This window comes from Podarcis filfolensis (genome assembly GCF_964270895.1).
Source record: "Podarcis filfolensis genome assembly, chromosome: 2".
Classification (NCBI taxonomy): Eukaryota; Metazoa; Chordata; class Lepidosauria; order Squamata; family Lacertidae; genus Podarcis; species Podarcis filfolensis.
Window position 1 is genome coordinate 51,518,455 of NC_139605.1, and position 19,424 is coordinate 51,537,878.

General features: G+C 40.8%; 1 protein-coding gene across 5 annotated transcripts in view; it reads right to left on the reverse strand.

The window, feature by feature from the left end:
- Positions 1-19,424, reverse strand: part of TEX264 (testis expressed 264, ER-phagy receptor) — a 159,223-nt gene that overhangs the window by 37,713 nt on the left and 102,086 nt on the right. The window lies entirely within an intron of this gene.

The window sequence follows — 19,424 nt, forward strand, 5'->3', positions numbered from 1 at the left end:
GGGGATCTAAGGCCCAGGTTCCAATACAGTGGTACCTCAGGTTAAGTACTTAATTCGTTCTGGAGTTCCGTACTTAACCTGAAACTGTTCTTAACCTGAAGCACCACTTTAGCTAATGGGGCCTCCTGCTGCTGCTGTGCCGCCGGAGCCCAATTTCTGTTCTCATCCTGAAGCAAAGTTCTTAACCTGCAGCACTATTTCTGGCTTAGCGGAGTCTGTAACCTGAAGTGTATGTAACCTGAGGTACCACTGTATAGCCCTCTAGGCTTCTCTGTCAGAACCTTAGGATTCTCCGTGGGCCCCACACTCCCTCTCCATGAACCATACTCTTCACCAGAAACTCTGTCCTGCAAGCTCCACAAGTGCTTTTCCCTGGCTGGAATGTGCCTTTGAACTGGCACATCCTTGCCTGGAGGAGACTTGTTTGTGTGCACAGAGAAACCTCTGCTTTTGCTTGGCCGGAATGGATCCAACTGTACATGGTGAGAGTCACATGTACATGGTGAGAGTCACAACTGTTGCTCCACTCACCTTTGCCTCTGGCCCCACCCACCACTGGCATGCAGCTCCCAGAAGCATGCCCATTGGCAAATGTGTCCCCCAGACTGAAAAAGATTTCTCACCCTTGCTCTAGTCCCTATAAGCCTATACTTTATTGCAACGCACTGTAAAATGGAAATTTTATTATTCCTCCCCTGCCTATTCATGTCTCCATTTCCCCTCTTCTTCTTTTGTTTCTCTGTGCCTATTTTTTTTCATTCTGTGTAGAGGCCTGTCACTCCTGTTCTATCATACCATATAAATAAGTCACAACTTTCCAGATCAGCAAATCCTGAAATGTGATATCTCAGCACTCCAAGGAGATTGGCATGCATACCAAGACATATTTGTCCAATTCCCAATTCTTCTGTCATTTTCCGACACCGGGAGACCAAATTTTAAAATGTTTGATCATCTAGTGAAAGGGGGCAAGAGCCCTCATGCTCCAAGATAAAACAGATAATAAACTGCAAAAGGTGGCTTAGCAGATCAATGAACTATACCTCTGAAGCAAATCCATATTCCATTGTTCAGAATTCTAAAACTTCTGCCTTAAGCATCAATATAAAATACTTTGGGATTCATTTCAGAAAGAATATACAACACATAATCAGTGGGTAAAATAGCTTTAAAAAGTTCAAATTTTCAATCCTTCCTAAATTATCATGCTATTAATCATGTTTCCACATTATCTTCTCCTGATTCATTTATACACCAAGCTCAGCTGGTGTAAAAGCAAAATGGTAGAGCACATAATTTCTACACAACATGGCCAGAAGTTAGTCCTGGCTGATCTAGTTAAAAGATAGGAGAAAAAAGACCACACCCCGAAATCCTGGGGTGGTGAGGCCAATTAGTATCGAACCATTATTTACTCAGAATAAGGCACCTATCGAGTTTATGAATTTGCCTGGCAAGCATGAAGCCAGGTCATATGTTTTTGCAGGTAATTAACCTATTAATATTTACTCAGTACTGCTCATGGTGTTGTTGTCATCTAAAAGAAAGAACAAAGTAGAAACTTCTCTCTCTGCATGTTATTGGGAAGTAGTCCAATGGACATGCAGGTAAAGTTGTCCCCCATCCCCCCCAGTGAGGTCTCTTTCCCCTCAACTAGCTGGCTCTGTGCAGCTACTGCAGTGGAATGCACTTCCGGCCCTTCCGGCTGAGATCCTTATAAGTTCCTTTCACATTGCATCCCCAGCAAGGGAAGGACTCTCATGCAGGACAACAGCAGACCACTCCCCATGGAGTGGCAAGCCTGCCAGAATCCTCTTGTCTGCAGAGCACTGGGCCAATATCAGCTCCTGAAGGTACCATCAGTGGGCCTGGGAGCACTGGTTCTAGATTTTGTGCCATTCATTTATTTTAGAACAGTAGCACCTTGACTTACGTCACCCTCAGGTAATATAAACTGCGGGTTACAAAAGCGGCAAACCCGGAAGTGTTTTGTCGTGCGCACGTGCGCAGAAGCACTCTACTGTGCCGTGCGCATGCGCAGAAGCGGTCCCTCCAGTTGTGGAAACCTCGGGATCTGACTGGAGCTCCGGAATGGATCCTGTCCGAATTGGAGTTACCGCTGTACTTAAAATTGTAAACTGCTTTGGATGCCTTAGCAGAAAAGGTAGTTTATAACTGCAATAATAAATATCCCTCCCTGCTCCAATCAGTCTCCTCACCCACTACTGCCCTTGGCCAGGCAGTGCATTTCCCCACACACCTGGTCTTCCTGGCCTTGCCCTCTCATTGATGGCATCACTGCACCACAACTGTCATTACAACTACAATTATTGCTCACAACTACATATGCCAAATGCAGCAATAAAGTGAGGGCAAAATTTGAACCATCACAGAAAAAGTAAAGTGTCTTTGATCTCGCAAGGGGGTCTTTCCCTCTCATTCCACTCACTTCAGCCTGATTCTACCCTAAACAACCTGGAGGCAGAAGTAAGTTAAGAAATAGTTATCGCTTCCACACTAATACTGAGTCAAGAGGACAGGGTGTATTTGAAGAAAAGATGGGGAGTGGGGATGGAAGATTAATATTGGATGATATCTGGGGGAAGTTTAATAATAATATTTATTATTTATAAGCTCCTCAGACACTCAACATGGTACAGTTTTTTATATATATTCTCTCAATTTTGTCTTATTTATCTATTCTATATAAAATAGTAAGGCACCCAGAAAATACTGCATGTTACTTTTGACTGGGGATTTTGTTTTCATGCGGTAAGTGACCCTGAATCTTTGAAGCACAATAACAGCACCAAAAATGTAAACAAACATGAAAACAAACTAGCAGCAGTGGCGTAGCGTGGGGGGTGCAGGGGGGGCCGGCCGCACCGGGCGCAACATCTGGGGTTAGGGCAAATCCACGGGTTAGGGGGCGCAAATCCACGGGTTAGGGGGCGCAAATTACTTGCCTTGCCCCGGGTGCTGACAACCTACGCTACGCCACTGACTAGCAGAGACCTAAAGTGCTTTACCTCTGTGTTTTCAAAACTAGTTTTCTATGGGAGACAGAAACCCTAATATTTTGTTCCAAGTTTCAGGTTTAAAATGTGTTTGTCCTAGTGATCAATTTGGCCCAGGGACTCACATTTCTCTTTGGTTGCTCCCTGGAAAACAGATGTTAGTCTGAAATGACTTCCGGTTAGCGCCAGCGCTTAATGGCGGATTTCTCCCGGAGCTCCGGGAGAGATCTGCTTCGTAGGTTCGGGTCCTGCCAGCTACGGCGGAGCGGGGACCCTCAAAATCACAGGCGCGTAGCCTGTGAACTGGAGACTCGGCGGGCACCTTTGCGCCCCCCCGACGCGGTGAAATAGCCTTTTTAAAGGCTGCGGATCAGCGGAGGGGTTTTGGAGCGGTGCTGAGAGTCGCTTTCACCCAGCCTGCGAAGCGAAGCCGCGTCGCCATTAGCGGAGAGCGCTGATTTCTTCCGGTGAATTTGGACTAAAAAGAACAACTATCCGTGAGTAGGATTGACTTCTAAAACTAAATTGGACACTAAATTTTAAGAAATTGGGTACCGAGACGGACAAGCACCAAAAAGGAAGTCTGCTTTCCGTTCTGCAGCAAGATCAAAGCGAAAGGCATTTAAGCTGTAACCGCTGGAAAGGAGAGTTGCGGGAACTAAGAAATTCAACACCAAGTAAAGAACTCCCTCCCCGAAGGCAGGAGGGGGGGGAAGAAGACCTGAAAGTATTTTCCTGCCAATTTAAAGGAAATTGAGTTATTTACCGCTGCTCTTTTACCTGGGGATCGGACTGCCGGAGTAAAAGCACCGGCTAAGGACTGTTGCTACAAGAAGGTAAAAAAGTATCTTTGACTGACTTTGGCTACTCTCAACTTGAAATATGTATTTTGTTGCAAAGTAAAGATACTTGCAGGACATTATTGATCTGAAATCTCCAGAAAGAGAAAAGAACAATTGAAAGGGACTAGAAGGACCTTTGTTTAATTTTCTGGAGAGTGTGGGACTAACTAGAAAGTAAAAAACTGACTTTACGCCCTCTAGAGGATTTATAAATTGTTTCAGCAATAAGTGGAGTTTAAAATCTGGGAACTTTGTCTGACAGCATAAGAGTGTGGGAATGACCTTGACTAAAAGACTTTGTTATGGCAGATGGTAAAGAGAAAGAGGATTCACAAGAAACAACCTTGAGATCTGGCAGACAATACAAAGTGGATCTTCCCAAGCAAAGAAGGGCCTCTGTAACAGGGGCCTCTGGAATTACAGCTGTCTCAAAGGCAAAAGTGAAGACAATGTCTTCAGAAGAATCATTTGCTAAGGTTTTGGAGAAGATAAACGATTCATTAGAGGAACTAAAAAAGCAAGGTGTAGAAACCAAAGTACAAATTGCTGAAACAAATAAGAAAATTGAAGAAATCTCTGGGAAAATTGACTTAAATACAAAAAGCATAACCGACCTTGGGAACAAAGTGAACTCAAATGCAGAAGCAATTGGGAAATTATTGGAAGATTCATCTACAACACGAAAGATAGCTGAGGAAGCCAAAGAAATTGCAACTGCTGCTGAGGAAAAGTTTCCACCAGTTTATAAGAAACTAGATGAGTATGAACTGGCACTCTCTATGCAGGATATGCAACGTAAGGAGAGGAACTTAAGGATTAGACTTGTGCCGGAAAAGGAAGGAGATAACCTGGTGGACTATTTGACAAAAGAATTTTCTGACTTTTGGAAGCAGGAGTTGGACAAAGAAGAATTTAAGATAGAAAGCGCATTTAGATTGGGAGCAAAGCAGAGGAAGAACAGACCCAGAGACTGCTTAATAACTCTAAGATCAAAGGAGGAGCGAGACAAAATATTGAACCTGCATTTCCAAACAACCCTTCGAATTGAAGATTTTCATATTGAGATCTTTAAAGACATTCCCAAAAGTATTTTGGACGCAAGAGGATTCTACAAAGACCTGGTGACACTGCTGAAAAGGAACTACATACCATTCAGGTGGGAATTTCCCCAAGGCTTGTCTTTTAAATACAAGGGGAAGAAAAGAAGAATAAAGACAGTGAGTGATAAAGACAAGTTCTTGGGAGAACACGAAGAAGACCTACAGAAAGAGACATTCCCAGGACAAGGGCATCCGTCATTGGATAAGGACACAGAACCACCGACAGACGAGGAACAAAAACAGGGAGCTGTAGGAGGAAGAGGTAAATAATCCCATCATGGCTTTGCAACTTCTAACCTGGAATTGTAACGGTTTGAACATTCCCAGAAAGAGAAAAAACATATTTCACGCTTTAAAAAAAGACCAATTGGACTTGATTTGTTTACAAGAGACTCATGTGACAAGAGCACATAGAAAACTATTAATAAATAAAAGATTGGGACAAGAATTTATATCTTCAGACAGAGTAAAAAAGAGAGGAGTGGTGATCTATGTAAAAGAAAAGTTGCAACCGAAACAAATCTTCAAAGATGACCAAGGAAGATATCTGGCAATTGAAATTCAATCCCAAGGAGAAAAGTATCTGATAGTGGGAATCTATGCACCAAATGAAGGGAAAGCTGAATTTTTTAAGAAGTTGCATGAAATTCTGATGGACTATATGGATTATAATTTAATTTTGATGGGAGATATGAATGGAGTAGTTTCAACAAATATGGACAAAGCACAAAGACAGGTAATAACAAAAGATGGAAGACTACCAAAGACTTTTTTTGAAATGACTGACAATATGGACTTGATTGATATTTGGAGAACAAAACACCCATTAGAAAGAGAGGGAACCTTCTTTTCTGAAGCCAAAATGACATGGACAAGGATTGACCAAATCTGGGTGACTAGCAGTATGGCGCCGAATATAAAGAAAGTGGAAATCTGCCCAAAAACCTTCTCCGACCATAATGCAGTAAAGATGGTGATGAAACAAACAACAACTGGCTCTTTTAGATGGAGAATGAATGACAACTTATTCAGAGACGAGGAGATTTGCAAGAAGGCCCAAAAAACTTTGAAAGACTATTTCGAAATTAACTTGAGGACTAAAGTAGAAAAAAGAATAGTATGGGACGCAAGTAAAGCCGTGATGAGAGGATTTTTGATACAACAAAATACATTAAAGAAGAGAAAGCAAAATGAGAGGAAGGAAAAAATCTTGGAAAAGATAAAAGAAGGGGAAAAGAAATTAAGATCGAAGCCGAAATCGCAAGAGATTTTAAGAGAGATTAAATTCCATCAAACACAATATATGGAGCTGATGAATCAAGAATTAGAGTGGAAAATCAAGCAAATGAGACAAAAGACCTTTGAATCTGCTGATAAATGTGGCAAGTTATTGGCCTGGCAAATAAAGAAGAGACAAAAACTCAACACGGTAACAAATATAGAAGTGGAAGGAAAGAACATAAGTAACCCAGCGGAAATTAGGAATTGCCTCCAGAACTACTTTAGACAACTTTACACACAAGGGCCGCAGAATGAAATGGACATACAACAATTCCTCGAGAAAAATGGGCTGAAAAAGGTTTCACAGGAAAGTAAGTTAATTTTGAACCAGGAGATATCAGCACAAGAAATAGAAGATGCCATTCAAGGCATGGCGTTGGGCAAATCACCCGGGCCGGACGGACTGACTTCCAAGTACTACAAAGTTTTGAAGGAAGGATTGATACAACCTCTGAAGGAAGTCTGTAATGAGATTATGGAGGGGGAAAGGGCACCCGATACGTGGAGAGAGGCCTACATTACACTTATACCAAAGACAGAGACTGAAAAGACTCAACTTAAAAACTACCGACCCATCTCGTTACTAAATGTGGATTATAAAATTTTTGCTGATATTTTAGCAAAAAGATTGAAAAGAGTTTTGATGGAGGAGATTCATGGGGACCAAGCAGGCTTTCTCCCGAAAAGGCATTTGTCGGACAATGTAAGGAATATAATTGACATTTTGGAAAAGTTGGAAGTGAACATAAACACTAAGGCTGTTTTGATATTTGTGGATGCCGAGAAAGCCTTTGACAACATTTCTTGGAATTTTATGCTGAAGAACCTCCGGGGGATGGGGGTAGGCCAAGGGTTCGAGAATGGTATAGGTGCAATATATTCTGAACAGAAAGCAAAATTAATTGTAAATAACGTGGTTACAGAAGAGTTCAAGATTGAAAAAGGGACACGTCAGGGGTGCCCTATTTCCCCACTACTTTTTATATCGGTCCTGGAGGTTTTGCTTAATATGATTAGGAGGGACCAGTTGGTTAAAGGGATTCAGGTCGGAGCTAAACAATACAAATTGAGAGCATTTGCAGATGACTTAGTACTTACATTGCAAGAGCCAGAAGCTAGTACGAAAAGAGTTTTGGAAATAATCCAAGAGTTTGGTCAATTGGCAGGATTTAAATTGAATAAGTTAAAGACAAAGGTACTAGAGAAAAATTTAACACAGACTGAAAAAGAAAGGTTTCAGAATGAGACAGGGTTGACCGTGGTTAAAAAAGTGAAATATTTGGGTATAAACATGACAGCTAAGAATGTGAACCTATTTAAAGACAATTATGATAAAACTTGGATAGAAGTGAAAAAAGATTTGGAGATTTGGTCAAACTTAAAGCTTTCCTTGTTAGGTCGAATCGCAGTTATAAAGATGAATGTATTGCCAAGAATGTTGTTTTTGTTTCAAGCATTGCAAATAATGGAAAAAATGGACTGTTTCAAGAAGTGGCAAAAAGATATATCTAAATTTGTCTGGCAGGGCAAGAGGCCCAGAATTAAATTTAAGATATTAACGGATTCAAAGGAAAGAGGGGGGTTTGCCCTGCCAGACTTTAAACTCTATTATGAAGCGGCAGCTTTCTGCTGGCTGAAAGAATGGCTACTTCTTGAAAACACAGACATTTTGGATTTGGAAGGTTTTAATAACATTTTTGGGTGGCATGCATATTTGTGGTATGACAAGGTTAAAGCACATAAAAGTTTTAAAAACCATATTGTCAGAAAAGCACTATTAAATGTTTGGATTAGATATAAAGATCTGCTGGAAAATAAAACTCCAAGGTGGCTGTCGCCAATGGAAGCTAAGGCAGTTAAAAAGTTAAACATGGAGTCAAAGTGGCCAAAATACTGGGAAATCTTGGGAAAGGAAGGGGATAAATTGAGATTGCAGAGTTTTGAGAAATTAAAAGGGAAGGTGAGAGATTGGCTGCACTATCATCAAATAAATGAAGCGTTTAAATTGGACAGTAAAATTGGCTTCCAGGTGGAAAAATCAAAATTGGAGACAGAATTGTTAGAACCCAGTACTAAGAATTTGTCAAAAATGTACAATTTGCTGCTGAAATGGAATACACAAGACGAAACGGTTAAATCAGCTATGATTAAATGGGCTCAGGACATTGGTCATAATATTTTGTTTGCTGATTGGGAGAAGTTGTGGACCACCGGGATGAAATTTACGGCATGTAATGCTCTGAGAGAAAACATTATGAAAATGATATATAGGTGGTACATAACCCCAGTCAAGCTTGCAAAGATTTACCACTTGCCTGATAATAAATGTTGGAAATGTAAAGAAAAGGAGGGTACATTCTTTCACCTTTGGTGGACGTGCCCGAAGATTAAGGCATTCTGGGAAATGATCTATAATGAACTTAAAAAGGTATTTAAATATACTTTCCCTAAGAAACCAGAGGCCTTTCTCTTGGGCATTGTCGGACAGGGGGTGTTAAAGACGGATATAACTTTCTTTTTGTACGCTACAACAGCAGCTAGAATACTTATTGCGAAGTACTGGAAGACACAAGAACTACCCACACTGGAAGAATGGCAGATGAAGGTGATAGACTATATGGGCCTGGCAGAAATGACGAGCAGAATCCGAAACCAGGGAAGAGAAGCAGCGCAAGAAGAATGGAAAAAGTTCAAGGACTATTTAAAGAAATACTACAAAATTAATGAAAGTTAGAATGATGTTGGACTGGAAAGTAAACGGTTACTATTAGTAAGGGTTAAGACAAGGAGAATAAGGAAGATTAGATTAAATTTAAATTAAAATAAGGGAAGATTTGCTGAGTAATTGATAAGAATTTGGAATACAGAAAAGGGAGGCATGAGGAAGTCGGGGAAGAAAGGTATAAGAAATTAAGATATGAAATGGTACATGTTTTTTGTTTTGTTTTTGTTTATGTCTGTTTATGTATTTGTTATATGTTTGTTATTGTTATAAAAACCTTTAATAAAAAATATTAAAAAAAGAAAAAGAAAACAGATGTTAGTCTGCTGCCCATTTCTAAAGCATTTTGCAATGTTGACCCAAGCAACGGGGTTTTAGAGGAGGCCAGCTGCTGCTCCTAGCAGGGAGCTGACACAGCCAAAAACCTTCCCCTCTGCATGTATGTAAGACTCTTCTGAAGAAGCCCCAAGCTTCACGTAGCAATTAATCCAATCCAGGAAACACAGATAAAAGTAGCTCCATCAAGGAAAGTTCCAAAATAGTGTTTGTCAGAGCCTGATGACTCCTGCCTTTTCCTTTTCCTTTGCCCTCGTCTTTAGATACAGTCCCTTGATTCTAGGTGAATCCCTGGCTTTTAAGCATTCCACACTGCTTGATGTGCAGCACCCGTTTGGGAAGTCTACAAGTGCCAACTGAGCAGGAGAGGGGGCGGATGGCAAAAGCGGGTGTTAGATGGATCAAAGAAGCAAGGCCCTGATGAGCTGTGCAAGGAATGGACTTTGCACTGAAAGAACAGCTGGCTATTCTAATGAACGCCCACATTCTGCCCTCCCAGCAGCTGTGTTGCTTGACATGTATTATGGTTTGCATGGAGCGTGTGCCTGAGGAGTGGGGAGTGAGATTCTTTGCTAAAATGCTACAAATGGGTGGGAAGGAGGATTAGTTGCTATCCTCTAAAATAAATGTCATCTACATTGTGCGTACAGACTTCTGCTCATGTCCCCAAATAGCCCTTGTTGATCAGAGTGTTGCCAGCATACTCTGTAACATGCTGGCTGCTCTGTAGCCAGAAGGCCTGTGAAGCAAACTCCCCAAGAAGGTTGGAAATGACATCACACAGTGCTGTACTGTATTAGCGGAAGAGTGGATGGAAAAGGAGGACATGTTTAGAAGGTCAAATGAATGGTAAATAAAGGGGAGGGGGACACCACAGGGAATGTTAACCCACAAATTAGGAGTGAGGTCAACTTTTTCTTTTTAGGTGACCAGCTCATATTCACCCAAGGCTGTCAGTTCTGTCTGACAGTTTTTCAGCAGTGCTGACAGTAAAGAGAGTTTAGAAGTCCCAGTCTACTGCATAATGAGAAAATTTTCCTCTATCATCTGTTGATGTGGACTCAGTTCCATGAAAGCTTATGCCATAATACAATTTGCTAGTCGCCCAGCTATTCTCCTCACTAACAAAAACAGACATTATTTTAAAATTGAATGGTGTGTGTACATGTGAAGAGCAGCACTGAAAAAATAATGGGGGGGAGGTTGACAAAAAAATTGCTGCAAGCTAGTCAAAACCTTCTCTGGGAATTGAAACTTACACAGACTGTTGATAAGTTTAAGTGCTCTCTTTTCCCTCCATTTCATAACCAATAAGAACCGAATGGGAAGTCTTAAGGCTAAGATATGGAAGTGACTAGCTCTGACAAAGTTTTATTGCTTGTCAATGCAGATGTCAGTCACTGTCCAACAGCTATCCATGACACTTGCACAACCCAATCCTACTATTGCTTTTGCAAGGGAAATAAATTTGCCAGGTGACAATAATCGTCTCCATTTTCTCAGCAACAAAATAGTCTAATATTCCAACAACAGAAGTCGTACCTTGAGCTCATGCAGAAATAAAGCTTCCCACTGATTAACCATAGTTATGGGATTAGGAGCAGGCTATGGTCAGTGGCATTTTATCACCATGTTATTTGTTTGTTTGTTCTAAACACTTCTTAAGTTTAGGCCCAACTGCACTATTACTTTCACCAAATGTTTTTAACATGAATTAAAGAATGGCTTTTTAAAAAATGTAATGACGCGCTCAGAATAATTTCCTTCCAGCTTCATGGCTATGTCACACCCATAAATAAAATAAATAAAACTAGTATGCAATGATGTATACACACACAAAAAGTACTATACCCCCTGAAGTGTGGAAAGTCAATTGCAATTCCATATGTAGCTTACCGCAGAAGAGCAATGACTAGGTAGTACTAGGGAGTCACCAACCTTGAGGCAACCCAGGTGAAAAATCATTACAATGCAATTCCATTATGTTGCTTCAATGTTAATATAGTGCAGTGTGAGAAAACACTTCCTTGGAGTCATCTAAGAGAGTACCTTTTTCTCCAGCATTTTCAGATTCACAAGAGGAAATAGAAGGAAAGAGGAGCTGATTTATTAGCTCTGCAGGGAAGTTTGCCTCAATCTAATTATTAAAACCAAGATCTGATTAATTCCTCCACCACCCCAACTTCCTGGTAGCTTAAGCAAAATCCTGCCTATGAAAAAAGCACAATATATAGCCAATCACGTCAGACATCAACTGCTGCCAGGGGTTAGTGATTTCCAGCATTTTGCAGACAAAGATGTAAGTATACTTGTAAAATCTCTATTCTCACAACAGTGACCATTGCACGCCCATCCCCATGCTTTAACATGTTATTTGTTGTATTCACTTACGGTCCTTCAGATGTTGCTGGACTACAAATCCCATCCGTCCCTACTGGGATAACCAATGATCAGGGTGATGGGAGTTGTAGTCCAGCAACATCTGGAGGGCTACAGGTTTCTCACACCTGACTTATGTTGATGGACGGGAAGCTCCATTTGCACTCTGGTGCAAACTAACCTTTTAAAAAAGATACTCCCGAAGTAACTTAAGAACAAAATAGGGACAAGTGATTTAACAGAGGAAGATACGAGAAGAGGACTGTTCAAGTATAGTCAGTAGAATTCAACATCAGGCTCTTCCAATTGCGCTGTCAGCTCAAGCATTGCAGCTTGCCAGATTAAATGACCCCCCCTCCTTCATCCATGTGACATTCTGAGGGTTCTCCCAACCTTCTCTGAGTTAATTTCAGTGCAGGTCGTGAAGGAAGCCCCATTGCGTAAGCAGAAATCCTTGAGCAGGGCTTCTGCTGATAGGGGTGAGGGTGAGGTTAGGTGAATCCTGCCCACCTAAAGGAAACTGAGATCCAGAGGAAGTGCCATTCTGATAATCTGCCAGGCATCTTTCGTTAATATACAGACCTCTCTGGGAGAAGACGAGAGCATTATATTAAGAAAAGCTATGTGCTATTCCCTAATTGAGAATGTGCTTGTTCCTCTTCTTCTACAAGCACAATTATCCCATGGTACACAATTACTACTCAGACCTCACAATTGCCTTCAACTGCAAAGCCAAACCTCCTCAATACATTTATTTTTAGTAACATACTCAATGAAGGCTCCTAAACAAGCATAGCATTTACAGCGAGTGAAATGCCTAATGCATTCAAGTAAAAAACATTTGGTTTTTAACAAACTGTAAATCATCCAGCCAGTTAAGGGACACAAGACTACTGGCCCATATGTGATTGATATTTATTATTTTCATTATTTATGTAGCATTTTTCTGGTACCTAACAAGACCCTACTGTATTGTAATATATGAGACTATACTAGGTTACTTCCATAGTCCCCTTTGGCTGAAAACAGTGGGAAACTCAAGGATCAGCAACACTGAAAACATGCTTCAGATAATGGTTGCTTAGACTCTCAAGTATGGAAGAATCACAAATCTCTTGAGAAAGTTAAGTGTTCTAGGACGCAGATCACTTTTTAAAGAAGCCTGAGAGACGTGAAACACAAGGGGTGTGTGTGGAAATGAAGCTGTTCCTGGTGTTCTTTTTATCCGGAAGCCAGTTAAGACAAAATTCTCAAATTCAACACAGTCCATGCCTAGCGTTACTGGGACAAATTCATTTTAAATTAGAGCAGTCATATACCCACCCTCCTTTCAGCCATTCATGGCATGTGAAAACCAGTGACATTTTTGCTAATTTTTGGAGGGGCTGAGAGAAATCTTAATTTTCAGTGGGTGGGAGGCTTACAATTAAGGCAGCCATTTTCAATTTCCAAGGCTGCAAACCTAAGGCAGGGGTGTTGGGAGGAAATTGAAGGTGGCTCCTCTGCCTCCTCCAATGCTCTACTGGGCTCTCAAATAAGGCAGAACTCAGGGTGGAACATATTCATTCATTCTTTAAATTTTCACTCACATGGTGAAAAATGGAAGGAAAATAAACCATGCCAGCTCTAGAGTTAGTTTGGTTTACTCGGTGGTCGAGTTGGGACTGGAAGGATGCTGGATCCTTTTGATCGAAGCCTTCTCCTGGTCTTCCTCTGACACACCTCCAATCTGCCTTTCTGATGTTGGAGCTCCAAAGTTGGTAGAGCAAGGGCCTCCCAGGAGCCATAAGATTTCAGGATGAAAGACGAAGAAGAAGAAGAAGAAGAAGAAGAAGAAGAAGAAGAAGAAGAAGAAGAAGAAGAAAGTTCTCCCACCATTTCAAGAAATTGCTACATGACAGCAGAGTGTGTTTCCACTGGGCTGCTCTGCAGCAAACAGAAATGTGGTCAGATTGCTTTGACAATCCCATCAACATTTGCCACCAATGAAAATGAACAGGTTTCTCTCAAACTCCAAAGATTTGGGCCCACTCTCAAAACTGATGGAAAAGTTGGGGCCACGTTCCTTGGCTCAGCTTTCATTTAAATTTATGTACTTCACTTTAAGTTAGTTGTGAATTGGGCTGCCCATCTGCTCGGTCTAGAAATCAGGTTCTCTTTCATTTGTTTGAGTTATTATGATTTCTGGATGGTGGGTGTCCTATGGCAGTAAGACTTGTTTTGAAGTAAAATACTGAAGTGTGTGTGTGTGTGTGTGTGTGTGTGTGTGTGGTTTAAGGAAAACAGTATCCTTTCAATCAGAATGCACAAATATCAACATGAGAGGTTAATGTGAGTTATTAACACACTATTAGCAAAATATTCTCCTGAAAATTAAGCCAAAGTGTCAATACATAAAACTAGAACAATTAAGTAATTTATGCAATAAAAGGCACAGGGAAATGACTACTAACAAAATGCCTGCCACTATAATGCAAAGAAGGTTGGGACAGAAAGAGGGGCTCATATTGCAAAATGTCAAAGAGGGTGCATGAAATCACCATGCTTTGTGCTCAGAGACTCATTTTGCTCTGCTGTAGTTTCTCCCTCAGTTGAAAGCTGGGCTGCTGAATGTCAAGGTCACATTTTCCTCTCACCATATAGTGTCACCAAGGTAAAACTTTACTTTGGAAAGATATTAAAGTAACAGTGTGTACACAGGGACAATAATTAGGAAGGGGTGAAAATTCTCTTTAGTGACTCCAATTTCTTGGGCTATGGGAACAGGTTTTGTTGTTCAAAGTCTTGCTAACTGTAGGTTGGTTACTTTGTCCCAGCAAATTTAATGGCAGCCCCTGAGAATTGAGCCTATTCCTATCAACATCTCTCTGGAATCAGTTTCTTGGGCTCTTTTCTAAAGAATTGAAGGATATGGTTGAAATGCAAGGATTACTGTTGTTGGCAGGATTAGGGTCATGTATCCTGCATTAGCCAAAAGCTAATCATCACAATTATAACAAATAAAGGCTTGACATATTTCGCTTTGCATGTCATGAGTCTATCTCATATATTAGTTTCACCTTTTAAGTTGAATTACTGAAATAAATGAACTTTTTCACAATATTCTAATTTTTTGAGTTTCACCTGTAGCTCTTCTGTCTACCTCCATTTTCAGAGCCTGCCACTTCTCCTCTCCAGGAAAAACTGTACCCAGAGGCAATCCCCAAATCTTTATTAGGGGAATTCCCATTGTTATTGTTTTTCCAACATGCCACATAAAAAGTATTGGGGTGTGGAACCCTGATGCAGCTGCACACATTCAGCTTTAATGGTGGAGAGACAGACTACAATTCCAGGAGAAAGAAATAAGCCAGTGAAAATTAGTACCGGGACAGTGTCAGATAGAAATGAACTGAACTGTAATCAAAGGGCTGGTCTGAATGAAAGCCAAGATTAGCTGTTTTTTAAAACCTCCCTCCCTCTGTGATAAAAAGTCATTTGAAATCAATACTTCTGTATTTTAAATAACACAGATTCTATAGCTACACTTGAAAAGATTTCTTTCCTTACAGATTGACCTACACACTTGGTAGCAATCATGTATCTGAAGTTGTTGACTGTTACATATCTTCCGCAAATCAAAGGCACCATCCTGACTTTGGAGCAGAAAAATGGTATCTGGAGGTTCCTGGACCTCATTGCCCCTGCAAAAGAATATAGTTCAACTCTTCATTTTCAACATATCACTTCATCTTGGGTCATCCAGAGTCAACTACCACATAAAAAACCCGCTCAGCTTTTTTGGGTGGGTGGTGTTGCAGCCAGGATCCGGGCCCCTGCAGTGATCTGGCAGTGGGGGTGGGGATTGATGCCCTCCCCATCGCCTTCCGGGCTGTGTCGCCGGTGCTGAGCAGGGCCCTGCCCATGGGTAGCCCTGCTGACCAATCAGCACTGGCAGGGGCCATGGCTGCAGGAAACTTAAACCACGGCACGGCCAGGGATCCTTCCTCTTGGGCCCTTCGCCGGATCTCCCAACCCACCTGCCCTCTCTTTTTATGCTTTGCTATAACATGACCTTGCTATGGACAAATGTCGGCTGCCATTTGTTGGGGTCGTGTAGGAATTTTTTCCACTTGGCAAATTGGCACCAACCACTTGGTTTTCACCTACCTTGTAGCAATCGTCACAACTTTGTGAGGTTAGGCAGTGGGTAAGCCTGAGGGGTGGTTGTAGACTCCGCCTGCCCCTCCTCCTTAAGGGTATCTTGTTAAAGGGATCCGGGGGTGTGGATTCTGTCTGATGCCCGGGTGTGGGCTAGGGCCATGCCACGACCCCAACAGGACCCCTCGGGGTCCCCCTATTTGATGTAAGTCATAGGGCTCCCCCTATTGTTGATTTATACTTAGATGGACTTCCTGCAGATGGGCAGGAGTCGAGATATAGCCTGGCTTCACTCAGTGCCTAAACCAAACCACTCACATCTGTAACCAATAAAGTTCTGGCCTATTTGAACCCATAAACCTATATATTTATGTTGATGTGTTTATTATCCACTAGGGAACTGTGGGTCATGGGGCCTTGGCACACAACATCTAATAGATCACATGAAACCTGCCTGTGGCTCAGTGGTTAGGCATGTGCTTATGCAGTTAGTCCTATGTACAGTCTCTGAGGTTGAGTATCTCTAGTTAAAAGGTAACACATCAGAGCTAGAAAAGCTTACTATCAGAGCCCTTGGGGGAGCAGCTGCTAATCAGTAAATTGTATGGACCTAAGGTCTGACAGTATATAGGGCAGCTAGTTATAATCATGTTAGGTGTTTTCTTTATGAGAATGCAGTTACAAAGTAGCTAGTACATGTTAACAATAAAAAAATTAATAACTCTAATCTTATAGCAGATTTCCACTGGGACTTGATTTATTATTACTATTATTGCTAATTCTGACCTATTATTAAAATAAAGGGAGCATCACATCCCTTTAAGGGCCATCATATACTGTGACTTTGTTGAAGGCAGAGCTGTGAAAAAAAGAAAAGAAAAGAAATGCAGACTACTGACAAAGAGATAGATGCCTCCAAGAGGTTATAGGGAAGGGAAAGAAAGGATCCATTCCAAAACAGGTGAAACAATATCAAACACAGACCAAAAGTGTATTAAATAGAAAGTCTGAGTTATATTTTTTTTAGGCAGAGCCGACACATCTCATAACTGTTGATTTTTTAAATGACAAACCAAACAAGAAATGTCCCTGCTGCTCTGTCCCTTGGGTCTCAAACTCAACAGCTAGCAGCATATCAGAAAACTGAAACAGATATTTTTGGCAATAAATTCCAGAGGCATGATTTTCAAAGACTTACAATCTACACTGGGTACATTCAACTAGCACTCAGGCATGAAGAATCCACACACCCAGCACAAAAAACCCCTCATTTATTTTGTACCACAGTGGATATGAGAGACTTTAGAAAAAGAGCCTGGTTTCACTAATATCTACAAACAAAAGCTCAGTATTTCAGCTGATATCCAAATATTGTTTTCAAAATTCAAACCTATTGTTATTTTTTCTCCCCATCTCCACCCCCAAGCATTTCAACTAACCAGCACATTTATACATGATTTACAGTGCAATCCTATTCATGTTTACAGTGTTCAGTGAATCTTACTTCCAGGTAAGGATCCATATGAATGCAGCCTACGTTTTTGATGTATACAAGAGGGGATCAGTAAACTATTCTTAAAATGTCCAAAGGAACAATAGGTAAAAGGGTGAAGGCAAAGGACCCCTGGATGGTTACGTTCAGTCAGATTTGACTATGGGGAACAACAGATTGCAGCCAATATACCTCCCACCTCACTGCTCTACCAATCCCATTAAATATACTGCTTATGCTATAAAAATGTTCAAAAGTCAAAGGAAGGAAAGTGAGGAGGTGGCCTGGTTGAGCAATCTATGCTTCTCCCACTTCTTTTAGAAACACAGGCATGCTCTCTGGATTACCACCTGGCAATCCTACAAACATCAAAATGAAGAAAGTAGGTGTCTATATAGAACGCCCTACCTTAGTTACAAAGCTGTACTTTGAAGAAAATAGTGGATTGTGCTTAATTTAAAGCAGGAAGGAACTTATGTAACCCAAATAAGATCCTTCAAACATCTGAGCACACCAGGAAGAGATGTGGAAGAGAATCAAAATGGTATTGTCCCAGCTCCTAGGCATATTCTCCTTTCAGACCATAATATTTTGTGAAAAAAGGAGCAGGTCATTTACATGTTATCCACTAACATCTTTGAAGGCAGGTTGCACTTTGCAATGATAGCCAATGCATTAACTGAAGTATTGGTAAGCCTTGTTTCCAACTGTATTTGCTGTTTCTCTTGTTCGTATGCTTCATTTTGCAACATCTCTTGTTAAGTTGTCATGGGTTTTTTTTTGGGGGGGGTTGCAAGTACATCAAGGTTTAATATTTCATATAATAGGCATTTTTTAAAAAATCAGAGACATTATCATTGTAACTAGCCAAATTTTGAATTACAGAATGTGGAATAATGACCTAGTCATTTTCCTTCATCTAGGAAGTTCTCTCGTAGGCTCAATGCTTCAGATGAGCTCCTTATATGTTAGAGTGATCTGAGATCATTATCAGGAAGCTTATTGCCTCAGAATATGGCTTAATAATAATAATAAGGCTTGATAAGTATAAAGAGCATGCTTACGTTTAGGAGCTAGAAAGGAAAAGGAGCTTGGCTTTTGTGATTGATTCACTGGTTTAGCTATGCAGTAAAGCTTTCAAATGTTCCACTACTCTTCCTGCTGAAACTATGACTGCTTAATCCAGCTTGGCTGTTTACCACTGATGGATTCACAACGTCAATTAGTATGTTAATAATAAATCAGAAAGCAATAGATCTTGCACAAGTTATTGGATTTACAGTGATCCAAACATATCATCCAAGTCACAGTGACCAAGATATATCTGCACCTTAGAGATAAAAAAAAGGATACTCAATTAAGGAAGTGATCATTCCTGTAAACGGCAATTAAAAGACTGAATAGGGGAAAGGTGGAAAATCAGAAAGCTTAAAGAGGTATGTTGGAATCCTCAGAGTATGACCATATGATAGGATGCATGTTTGGCCTGCAGTTAAATCTCAAGTTCAACCTTCTGCATCTCCACATAGGGTTAGAAAGAACCCTACCTGTATCTCAGAACCTAGAGAAAGCCACTGCCAGTCAGTGATACTAAGCTATATGGACCAGTGGTATGGCTCATTATAAGAGCAGCTTTCTGTGTTCCTAATCAGAACATGTAGGATGAATTATGGAGGTTCTGGAGAGAAAATGTAAGTGAGGTGTCAATGTGAAAGCAAAAACGTTGACGGCAATAAGATAGAAGTATAAAAAAGTAAAAACTGTGTGTTGCATAAACAAAAAGATTGCACAGAAGGTAAGAGTCCCAGTGCTGTCCTCTGATTTCTTTGTGTGGGATTTAATAAAAAGAAGATGAAAGGGAGAGGCTATTGAGACAGCAGCTGCAGAGGTATTATTGAAAAGGTGGCATCCCATTTTTATTCAAATTCAAATGATGTGGGGCTCAAGATGTTGAACAGGTTGTGGACACCAATATTAAGGGGTGTTTTTTTTTGTTTGTTTCTTATGATGATACATTCTGAAAACAGCAACCAGAATAAGGATAGTTCTAGCAGGTGAACTTTGGGTGAGAAATGAATGTGGAGCTAGCTGATAAAAAACAGCACTGGCCTAAGA